Here is a 12314-nt window from a genome sequence, read left to right as displayed (position 1 = left end):
CCTTCTCCCACAACACTTCCTCCATTCAGGGCATTTAAGGTCAAATAGGCTTTTAGAACAGATTCTGGGCAACTCAGCCCAACTTTGCATCCCCCCATGTCCAAGGAGAATTGGGGCCAAATGGGGCTTGTTACAGTTTCATAGGCTGTAAAATGTCCAATCGTTTTATTTTTTAAGTAGGAAATGTTTATCCTAAGAAAAAGTTGCAAAGGGGCATAAAATATTAAAACTTGCATCTATTTCACTTTATAAAATGGATTTCATCTTCCAGTCTTTTCACTTGGTGAAATTCTCATAAATATCTGGAGAATGTGATAGCCTTAGCCAATTGTGAGCACACTTCTAAACCCTTTTGAAGAGGTTTGTCCCTCTGGTCTCCCTCTTTTTAATATTCTATGGAGAGTGGATGTCTAATCTAAAGCATTCTCATTATGACAGCACTACTAATCATTTGAAAGAATACATTCATCTAAACAAATACTACACTCCAAGGAGACCCAAATACTAATGCACATTTTATGGGACAAAAAGACAAACAATATAATTATACTTGAATTTCAGGGAATCAAAGAGTAAAGCAAAATTGACATCAGAGCCCAGAGCCAGGTTTAGGTTAGCCATACATGCATTCACTTTTCCAAGTTTGGAAAGTTTGTTCATTCAAGCTAAGGGCTACTTCACCAGACTAACAAAAAGGAAAATGTCTATCAGTTTTTTCTTTTGTTCTTTTCAGATCCTGTTCAAGTGCACACAGAACCAGCAGGTTCACCAGAAAAGCTATTGAGCGTTTGCTGGAACACATTATGCAGGGTAAATTTCTCCTGGAATGTTGCCAAGGGTTTTTTATGCTTCTGTGGTAGGCATTTCTGGAACATTGTCATTTAGCCAAGCAAGGAACATTTGCTTAAAGGATAGAAAATGTTAAAAAATTCTTGTTTGTTTAAAGGCAGGTTAAATAGCAATATGAGCTTAGGGTAGGGTAGCAAAAAGCACTTATTTCTCTAAGTGATCTGATTAGGTTATTTAATTTGGGGGGGGGGGTTGGGGTGGTTAAACAGATTTGTAGCTTCTCCTAAAATAATTATATATTAATATTTTTTTCTAGAAAGTATCTTCCAGTACTTATTTTTCTTTGATGTGATTTAGCTTTTTTTTTCTTTATTTCAAAACTGAAATTTTACGTTAGCAATTTCTCATGTTTGTGTATATAGGAGCTACTAGTAATAGCTAAAAAAATTGGAAGTGCAGAGCACATGCTAAATTAGAATTTCTTTTTTGACTTATAGCTTCAGAACTAGATCATAAAAAATTAAAAAGGAAAACATGAAAATACTTTTAAATTAGAGCAGATAATATTTTTAAAGGATTACAAATTGAAGTAGAAATCCAAAGTTCAAATTTTGACACATTAAAAAAATATGACATAAACTCTCCCCAGAAATTATTTTCTAATGAGTAGTAAAATCTAATCCAAAACCACTTCACTTTAACAAAGTTTCATTAATACCAAAGTTAGCATCAGATTCTCTGCAATACTTACTGATATGTAAGGGATCTTATTAAATGTGGCAAGGAAATATCCTAAATATAAAAGTTTGAATTTTGTCTCTGCCATTTGCTGGCTGATCTTGGGTAAGTTACTTAGTGTCTCTGAGATTTAGTGCCTTCTGTGTAAGACAGGAATAATGATACCTATTTCAAGGATCAGAGAGGTGTGACGATCAGAGATATTTGTAAGGAGTCTCAACAGTGCCTAGCATCTTGTAAAGGCTTAAAAAAGTATACATTCCTTCCTCATCTTCCCCAATCCATTCCACTAGAATAAACCAATTTGGAGATTAAAATAGTCAAAATTGTGATCTAAGTTAGAATCGTGTTGTTTTAGTGTTAGGATATTTCTGGCTGCTTCATTTCTACTTGGACCTTAAATATACAAGTTTCAATAAGCATTCTTTAACAAAGTTAATCTGTTTTTATTTTGATGAAGATAGGGCTGATTCTGATACAATGCTTGGAGAACTAAATGACGTGCAGGAGAATTTTGTCTCTATAGGGCTGACTCTGTTAATGAAATGTACTCAGTGAAAAGTAAGTATGGTGCTACTTTTACCTATTTAGTGTTGAAATTAACTCATAAGGAAAAATATGGCAATTCTCCTTTTATAACTAAATCCTAGGGAATTTGCTGCCTCCTGTATTCAAGTTTGGTTATGATCTTAAACTCGGCTCCCTTCAATTGAGTTTTGTTACATACGTGGCATGTTCCCACAGCTGAACCTCCCATCGGTAATTTGCACCTGCAGTTCACAATATTCAGCCCAGAGAGATCTGTACTTCCAGGCCACTCAGGTACCTATAAGCTCTGGCTGTGGACTTTCATGCCAGTTTCTTGGCCAGTTGAGACACTGCAAACATTTGGGCGTTCCAGTTTCTGCAACTTTGCTTTGGTTCTTTAAAAACAGCTCTTCCCCCAGCCCTGGCACATCACCATTTCTCTCCAAGGCACTCTTTGTGAAATGGGAAGGCTGGTGTCTGTCATTTGCATTCCAGATTGAAAAGAACAAAATCTAGACTTTCCTGCTCTCTCTCTCTTTGGAGTCATGACAAACTAAAGAGGATATGAGATGTATTTCTTTTTGTGTAAAATGCAGATGTTCATGTTCAATTTTCCTCATTTGCTTTGAGCTGTTTGTATAAATCATAGCCCCAGTCTTTAATAGATACATGGAAGGTATGAATTTGGTGAGATACTGGGAGGAGAAGACGGTGGTATGGAAAAACTATCTCTTTCTCATTACCATAAGACGTTTAATTCCTGGAAAGAAAATTTTGTTGTTGTTTAGTTGCTAAGTCATGTCCAACCCTTTTGCAACCCCATTGACTGTAGCCTGCCAGGCTCCTCTGTCTGTGGGATTTCCCAGGCAAGAACACTGGAGTGGGTTACCATTCCCTTCTCCACGGGATCTTCCCGACCCAGGGACCAAACCCAAATTTCCTGCATTGCATTAGGATTCTTTACCGCTGAGCCATCAGGGAAGCCTAGAAAGAACATATATAATGACAAATAGAGTGTCTTGGTCTCTGGGCCAGAATCTGTGTTATGTATGTGCAGGTCTGTACATTTAGAGCTGTCATGGCCTTGGTTTCTGTTGTTCTTCCCCCAGCACAGCACATTCTTTCAAGGTAAATCAGCTCGATGATGGACCAGGATTTTTGGATAAAGAAGAATAGATGCAACAGGCAAATTCATAACAGTTTCTTAAAAAACAAACAAACAAACAAACAAGCAAAAAACCTTAAAAAGGAGAATATTAGACAAGAGCGTGACCAAAATGGCGCTGTTCCTCAAATGGATCCTGGACTGAGGGGTAGAGTTGGAGGCAGGTGTGATATGATGTAAACGCAGGTTCTTAAATATTTAAAGATATTTTGGGGGAGGATAGTACTGAGAATCTATGGGTTAATGTAATGCCTTTTTTTTCTTTTTAATTTTTATTTGAGTACAGTTGCTTTACAATTTTATTTTGGTTTCTGCTGGATAGCAAAGTGAATCAGTTATCTGTGTACATATATCCCATCTTTTTTAGATTTCCTTCCCACTTAGATCACCACAGAGCACTGAGTAGAGTTCCCTGAGCTATACAGTAGGTCATCATTAGTTAGTTATTAGTTATCCATTTTATGCATCAGTATCAATAGTGTATATATGTTGATCCCAATCTCCCAATTTATCCCATCTTCCTGTTGTCCTCCTTGGTGTCCATACATTTTTTTTTCTCTGTCTGTGTCTCTATTTCTGCTTTGCAAATAGGTTTATCTGTACCATTTTTCTAGATTCCATATATGTGTGTTAATATATGGTATTTGTTTTTCTCTTTCTAACTTACTTCACTCTGCTTTTTAACACTGTACGTTTTGGTTAAGGTAAGCCATTAAAATTTGAAGAGTTTACATTTCCAACATCGGTGGTACTTCCCACCTTCCCTCCCCACACCCCCATCTTCTTTCTTTCTTCTTTCTTGCTTGTAATGGGCAGGAAACTTGCCTTCTTCAAGATGCTCAGTTAAGAAAGCCTCCAGGAAAAAAAAAATGCAGATAGGCTAGAGCAGAAAGGGCTCTAGAGAAAAGATATATACCTGCCACAAAGGGAATTCAGAAGCATCAATCCAAAAGGGCTTCACGGAGGAGGTGTCTTGCAGATGACTAGACACACAGGAAGTGGGGAGGGAGTGGTGGCGATGGGATCCTGTGGAACTAGCTCAGGCAAAGGAAAAGAACAAATGAACACTAATGATAATGAGTGCCTAGTACTTGAAAGTTTATCCTGTGCAGACCCCTGCCAACTATCTTTCTTGGATTATCTCATTGAATTCTCACATATACGTTTTAGGGTAGATTTTTCCCCTGTTTTAATCAAGAGAAAATTGAGGCAGACCAAGGTTATGCTACTTCCCCACAGATACATGCTAGTGAGTGGGAGAGTTGGGAGCTGAACCCCAGCACCCTGGCTTTTATCATCTTCAGAAAGTTGCTGCTGTTTGGGGAATATTGAGTGGCTTGATGGAGTTAGAGTCCAGTCTGTTTCTTGTAGGTGTGGTGGGAGATGATTTCACTGCTATCTGGAGAGTAATATGTTTCCTAATGACACATCTGGTCAGAATTTGCAAATGGTTTTTCTTTGGGGGGTTGGGTAGGACATGAGGGGTGGGAGGTGAGGAGTGGGAGGGTGTAGTGAAATTTCAGTTTTTAAAATTAATTCACTTTTATTCTTTTGCTTATATTAATATGGAAGCAAAAATTTCCTTAAAATGTCCTCCATTTTTCTTCTACGTATGTGTGTTTGTGAAAGGTAATGTGGAGACAGCCTAGATGGGGGTAGGATGGTAGGGTGGAGGAGTGGAGGGGGTTGGGAGGAGACCCTCAGATAAGAGATAGGGGTGATGAAGATGAAGATGACAGTTACTGTTTAACTGAGTACTTACCATGTGCCGCTACATCCTCATTTAATCCTCACAGTGGTCTCATGAGATCGTCATACCCTCAATGTACAAAAGAAGGGATTGAGGCTCCCAGAGGTTAAATAACTTGACTAATGTCAGATATGCAGATGACACCACCCTTATGGCAGAAAGTGAAGAGGAACTAAAAGCCTCTTGATGAAAGTGAAAGAGGAGAGTGAAAAACTTGGCTTAAAGCTCAACGTTTAGAAAACTAAGATCATGGCATCTGGTCTCATCACTTCATGGGAAATAGATGGGAAACAGTGGAAACAGTGTCAAACTTTATTTTTTTGGGCTCCAGAATCACTGCAGTTGGTGATTGCAGCCATGAAATTAAAAGACACTTACTCCTTGGAAGGAAAGTTATGACCAACCTAGACAGCATATTAAAAAACAGAGACATTACTTTGCCAACAAAGATCTGCCTAGTCAAGGCTATGGTTTTCCTGTGGTCATGTATGGACGTGAGAGTTGGACTGTGAAGAAAGCTGAGTGCTGAATTGATGCTTTTGAACTGTGGTATTGGAGAAGACTCTTGAGAGTCCCTTGGACTGCAAGGAGATCCAACCAGTCCATCCTAAAGGAGATCGGTCCTGGGTGTTCTTTGGAAGGAATGATGCTAAAGCTGAAACTCCAATACTTTGGCCACCTCATGTGAAGAGTTGACTCATTGGAAAAGACTCTGATGCTGGGAGGGATTGAGGGCAGGAGGAAAAGGGGGTGACAGAGGATGAAATGGCTAGATGGCATCACCGACTCAATGGACATGGTTTTGGGTAAACTCCGGGAGTTGGTGATGGACAAGGAGCCCTGGCGTGCTGCAATTCATAGGGTTGCAAAGAGTCGGACATGACTGAGCGACTGAACTGAAATGAACTGAACTGAATGTCACATTGCAGGTTAAAGGCAGAGCTGGGATGTGGATAAGGGTCTGTCTGATTTCCGACTTTGAGGGAATGAATGTGTGCAGAGGAAAAATTTGGGTGAGGATGGTGTCCTGGGAACCACTCCACGGAGGGAGACGAGCTTGAGCATGAGTGACCCTTAGAAGCAGAGGTAGGGAATGAAGATCCTCCCCCTGGGCTTGTCACTCCACCACTGGGTGGCTGTGGACAAAGCCTTTACCCGGCATCTCAACCTCAGCATCTGTGAAAATGTAGGAAACAACCCACTTCCCTAGACGATGTGACAAGATGTTATGTGATTATCAGTGAGGTGTGGTACATAAACATGCTTTAGGAACTCCAAAGTCCTTTACGATAGAATATGCATGAAGGCAAGAAGGGAGCAGTGGAGGGTCTGAACCCAACAAGTGGGCTGACGATGCTGAGGGGATAGAGCTGTGAGCTTGTACATAGAACAAGCAGAAGTTACTGAGATGTGCGTGGATTTGCATGGAAACCCTGGAAGAAATAACTCTTTAAGGAAGATTTAAAAGTAGGATAAGAGAGAGGACCGGGTAGAAACTCTAAAGAATGTTAGTCATGAGACTGTTGTCAAAAGAGGAGCCTGGTCTTTGTCTCCAGGGTGGGAATTCCAGCACCACCTTGACCCTAACGGGCTTTTGCCCTTTAGCACATTGTCTCCATTTGGGGGGCTTATGTAAAAATGATGCATGTGGTTAGCATAAATGGACAAAACAGCCCAAACTGGGAATGCCAAGTACTGCTTTATCTTACTTCTGGTCCAGGGATCTATGGACGTTGTGTTGAGAAGAGGGGTGAGGCCAAGAGATCGGAAGTCAGGGTGGATGAGTGAAATCTGCTGATGGTGTGTGATGGGAGCAGAGCTTCATCCAGGCCTCTGACCCAGGCCTGATAAAACAGGAGACTCACCATCCAGGACACTGAGGAGAGCCCGAGGAAAGGCCTCTCTGGAATTCTGGGGACAAGGTAATTACTTGTGAGACGTCAGCCTTGTGGCTTTGTTCCTCCAGGTCAGACCTGGCCCTTTGGGACAAGTCTGTGCTCTGTGAGGAGACTGAGAGAGGGGCGCTGGGAGTGGCCATATTCTTCTGGAAGGTGACTCTTGGGGTCTGGGCCAAGAAAGGGTTTTGAACAGGAAAGGGGATTCACAACAGGGCATACTTGAGAGGAATTGTTTAAAGCTTTAAACTCACTCCAAGGCAAGTAACATGAGCTAGACCTGTGAGTTACTTTGGATCGATCCATCCATCTATCTATCTATCTATCTATCTATCTATCTATCTATCTATCTATCTATCTATTGTGTGTAAGTTGAAAATGCCTCCCCTGGCAGTATTTCTGTTTCTGAACTCCCAGAGAGTTCCTCTTGTGGAGTGGGGGAAGGGATTCCTCTGGGGATAGACAAAAGTGGGGATGCACTGGCTTTGAAGACTGCATTTCCTCCCTTTTTATGCCAGGGTGTAACCAGAGACCAGTGTCAACAAGGAATCTGGCTCAGGAACGCTTTTGTTTGCAGCTCTCCTTGGGGCGTGACTTGTTTTTTTCAGAGGTCAATGAATTGTAAATTGTGTAATTTCAGATTCTGCTGAACCAGAGTAGGGAGCATTTTTGAGGGAGGTGGGGGATGTCACTCAGGCATCTAGGAAACTCTTGCTGTCTGTCTGTAAGTCCAGACTTGGCCATGTGGAATCCTCCCGTTCACAGGAGAAAGAAAATTTATGTGGATTAGACTGTTTATGTCTGAATTTGCTATATTTTCTATGCAGATAGATCTTGTGTCAAAACTTCAAAATAAGATAATATCCTAAGTTCAGAGCAGCAAAAGCAATAAAACCAGTTATTTGGTATGCTTGATAACACTTTTCTGGTTAAAACTATTTGTTGTGGCCTATAAGGTCCATCTAGTCAAGGCTATGGTTTTTCCTGTGGTCATGTATGGATGTGAGAGTTGGACTGTGAAGAAGGCTGAGTGCCGAAGAATTGATGCTTTGGAACTGTGGTGTTGGAGAAGACTCTTGAGAGTCCCTTGGACTGCAAGGAGATCCAACCAGTCCATTCTGAAGGAGATCAACCCTGGGATTTCTTTGGAGGGAATGATGCTAAAGCTGAAACTCCAGTACTTTGGCCACCTCATGCGAAGAGCTGACTCATTGGAAAAGACTCTGATGCTGGGAGGGATTGGGGGCAAGAGGAGAAGGGGACGACCGAGGATGAGATGGCTGGATGGCATCACGGACTCGATGAACGTGAGTCTGAGTGAACTCCGGGAGTTGGTGATGGACAGGGAGGCCTGGCGTGCTGCGATTCATGGGGTCGCAAAGAGTCGGACACGACTGAGCGACTGAACTGAACTGATGAAGGTATATGGGCTTCCCTGGTGGCTCAGTGGTAAAGAACCCACCTGCCAATGCAGGAGACACAGGAGACGTGGATTCAACTGGGTGGGGAAGATCCCCTGGAGAAAGAAATGGCAACCCACTTCAGTGTTCTTGGCTGGGAAATCCTGTGTACTGAGGGAGCCTGGTGGGCTACAGTCCATGGGGTGGCAAAAGTGTCGGACACGACTTAGCAACCAAACAACAACAAGAACATGAAGGTATATACCTTGTGCTCTGGGGAAGGGTACCAAATTGGGAGCTTCTAAAGGTCTTAATCATTTTTTCAAAAACAATTTTATAGCTTCTATTTTTTCTTTTTAATTTTTAAATTAACGTGTAGGGGCTTCCCATGTGGCTCAGCTGGTAAGGAATCCGCCTGCAATGCGGGAGACCTGAGTTCAATCTCTGAGTTCAGAAGATCCCCTGGAGAAGGGAAAGGCTACCCACTCCAGTGTTCTGGCCTGGAGAACTCCATGGACTGTATATTCCATGGGGTCGCAAAGAGTCGGACATGACTAAGCAACTTTCACTGACTTATAATATTAGTTTCAGGTGTGCAATGTAGTGATGTGACATTTATATACATTATAAATTGACACCATGATGAGTCTAGTAACCATCTAGACTCAACCACTACACAAAGTTTTTATAATATTATTGACTATATTCCCTGTGTTATATATTACATCCCCATGACTCATTTATTTTATGACGGAGTTTGTATTTCTGGATTTTTCTCACCTATTTTGGTATAAATTTGCCTCTAGCAACTACCTGAATATTCGCTGGAAGGACTGGCTCATTGGAAAAGACCCTGATGCTGGGAAAGATTAAAGGCGGGAGGAAAAAGGGACAACAGAGGATGAGATGGTTGGATGGCATCACTGACTCAGTGGGCATGAGTTTGAGTAAACTCTAGAAGTTGGTGATGGACAGGGAGGCCTGGCGTGCTTCAGTCCATGGGGTGGCAAAAAGTCGGACACAACTGAACTGAACTGAACTCAACTAGCAACTACCAGTTTCTCTGTATCTATGAGTCTGTATCTATTTTGCTTTGCTTGTCTGTTGTTGTTTTGTTTTTTTTTTAGATTCCAAATATAGTGAAATCATATAGTATTTGTCTTGCTCTGTCTGATTTATTTTACTTAGCACAATACCCTCTAGGTCCATCTGGGTTGTTGGAAAGGGCAACATTTCATTGTCTGTGATGAGTGAGTAATGTCCTATTGTGTATATAGGTCTTAAGCATTTTAAATCTATATTTCCCCTCCTATACACTAGGATTAAAATTACTCATGCACTCAACAAAAATCTATTCAATATTTACCTTATTCCAACCACTGTCTTAAGGGCTGAAGACATAGAAATTAAACAAGCTATTGCTCTCTCCAGGCTTACAATCTACTGGGTTGGGCCAGATAATAAAATTAATGTTGTATAATCTACCAAGTAGTGAGACTTGCTAGGAAGAGAAATAGAGAGGGCTCCAGGAGATGGAAGGGAATAGTAGTATATCTGAGGAAGTGGAGTTGGAGCAGAAGTGAGGCAGTGAGCCCTGAGGCTGACTGAAGGAAGCATGTCTAAGAAAAAGGGATGTCCAGAGAGGGTTCAGGGAAAGTGTTGGAGGTGAAGTCAGAGGGGATCTGGAATCATAGGTTGTGCAGATGTTGTGGGGCTTTGTGGGTCACTACAAGGACTTTGGATTTTATCCTGAAGGAGATGGGAAGCTTGTGGAAGGTTTTCAGTAGAAGTGGGACAAGATCACGGTGGCTACTGATTTTAAGATAAATTGAATAGGGCAAAGATGGAAGCATGAAAGCAGGATACGAGAATCTAAGCAAGGAGGATGGTGGCTGGCAAGATTTTCTGATGAATGGAATGTGAGCCTGGAAAGAAAGGAGCAAAAAATGAGTCAAGGTTTTGGGTCTGAGCAGCTGGACGAGTAGAGCTGTTGTTTACTAAGATGGGGAAGCCTGGAGGAGGAGCACATTTGGAAATGGGGGAGCCAGAATTCGTCTTTGGAATTAAGTCTGTCAGATGTCTAGTAGGTCTAATAGTCCGTTGGATGCATGAGGGAAGGAGGATGGGGTTAGAGGTATACATTTGGGAATGCAAAGCACGTAAAAGAATTGAAGCTGTGGATGAGATAATGTCACCTAGGAAGAGAGAGTATAGATGGAATGGAAAATAACCTGGGGCTGAGCCTTGGGGATGCCAGCATTAGCTGCTAAGAACATGAGAAGAACCAGCCAAGGTGATAAGGAGGAACCAGTGAGATAGGAAGAAAGGAAAGTCCCAGGGACAAGGGGAGAAGCTATTTCAAGAAAAGTGAAAGTGTTACTCACTCAGTCGTGTTAGACTCTTTGCGATCTCATGAACTGTAAGCCTGCCAGGATCCTCTGTCCATGGAGTTCTCCAGGCAAGAATACTGGAGTGGGTTGCCATTCTCTTCTCCAGGAGATCTTCCTGACCCAGGGATCAAACCTGTGTCTCCTGCTTTGCAGGCAGATTCTTTATTTTCTAAGCTACCAGGGAAGCCCCAAGAAAGGGCATGTCCTAACGGATCAGAGGCTGCTGAGAGATCAAGTTCAAAGAGGACCTGAAGTTAGTCCTTGTATTTGGAACATGGAGGTTGCTGGTAAAGTTCACGAAAACCAATTTTAGTGAGATTGTGGGGGTGAAAACCTGATTTGGAGTAGTTTTGAAACAAAGTCAGAAAGGAATAAGTGGAAATTGTGAAGATATAGATAATTTTTCAAGAAATTAAGTATAAAGAGAAGTAACCCCTGCCCTGTCCCCACCCCAGATTGAGGCAGTTGCCAGAGGGAGCAATGTGTCTCTAATATGGCCCTATCACATGCCAGGATTCAAATAGGAAGTCATCTTCCCTTCCAGAAGAGCTGTAAGAGTCTATCCTGTGGCTCTCCTACTGGGGCTTGCCAGAGACTCTACGCTGCATCCCTATCTGTCACAGATACCTCTGCCAGATCACACGAGCCAAGGGCACCTCACATGGTAGCCTGGATCTACTGCAGAGCCCTCTCTTGCTCCAGACTTCAATCACCCAATACATAGGAATAGTCCCTATTATAGGTTATGTTTCTTCAAAACCTTAAGGGGCTTAGCTAGCATTGTATTTCTTTCTTAGTAGTAGTAAGCCCAACGTGTAATAATGTGTTCTTTATCTGTCAGGGGATGTCCTGACATGCCTTAGATCACTGAACTCCTAAAGACTTCACTAGTGTTGGGGACATTGCCGGATCCTTTCTCAAGGGGACTCAGGTTAGGGGTCTGAGTACTGACTCAGATCTGGAAATTATGACTACATCAACGTTCTTCTTGATAGCTCTTGATGTTTTTTTTTTTTTTTCCTTCTTGTTATACAAGTCACATGATACCTTTATTGGCTGATCATCTATGCCAGTCCCAGGAACACCACGGTCTATTAGCCTTCATCAAAACCTTGTGGGTGGAGGCACCAGACAACAGCTCTGGTTGTCCCTCTGGCCTTGTTGCCTTTGTGTTTAATGTTCACCTTGACCCTGGTGGTGAAGCACTGATGTCTTGGCCTTTGTTATTCTGGAATCCCATCATTCCCCCTGAGTCTAGGGAGCCCAGTTATATGGCAGTCACGTCTTCTTATCCTGGCCCACGATGGACAGTTATCTCCAAGCTTCTCAGGGATGTAGTTTCCCCTGACTGACATATTCCTTATTGCCCTAAAGCAGGGACTGTCCCCTGAACCCTCTCAGGAAGCATATGTCTCACACAAATTTGTTCTAACATTTCTGTCTCCCTGAACATTCTGATCCTGTCCTCAATTTTCTGCTGTGGTATTGCAGCCTCTCCCTGTGATTTACTGTAAAGCATCATGCCTAAGCTTCAAGGAGCCATTCAGAAATGCATTCATTCTAACTTCAAGGGGGCTCCCAAGACAACAACCCCTCCCTCACCTTTGTATTCTGCTCTCCTTCCTTTCCTGTGTATCATCCTTGAACTTGCTCCCACAT

General features: G+C 42.2%; 1 long non-coding RNA gene across 1 annotated transcript in view; it reads left to right on the top strand.

Moving 5' to 3' along the window:
* LOC105609125 (uncharacterized) overlaps window positions 1-12314 on the top strand; it is a 109856-nt gene that overhangs the window by 33450 nt on the left and 64092 nt on the right. The window contains exon 3 of the long non-coding RNA XR_009601011.1: window positions 734-810. This is a non-coding gene — a long non-coding RNA (uncharacterized LOC105609125). The remainder of the gene's footprint in view (window positions 1-733; window positions 811-12314) is intronic.

Source organism: Ovis aries, chromosome 6 (genome assembly GCF_016772045.2).
Source record: "Ovis aries strain OAR_USU_Benz2616 breed Rambouillet chromosome 6, ARS-UI_Ramb_v3.0, whole genome shotgun sequence".
Lineage (NCBI taxonomy): Eukaryota > Metazoa > Chordata > Mammalia > Artiodactyla > Bovidae > Ovis > Ovis aries.
This window is presented reverse-complemented; position numbering and strand designations above follow the sequence as displayed.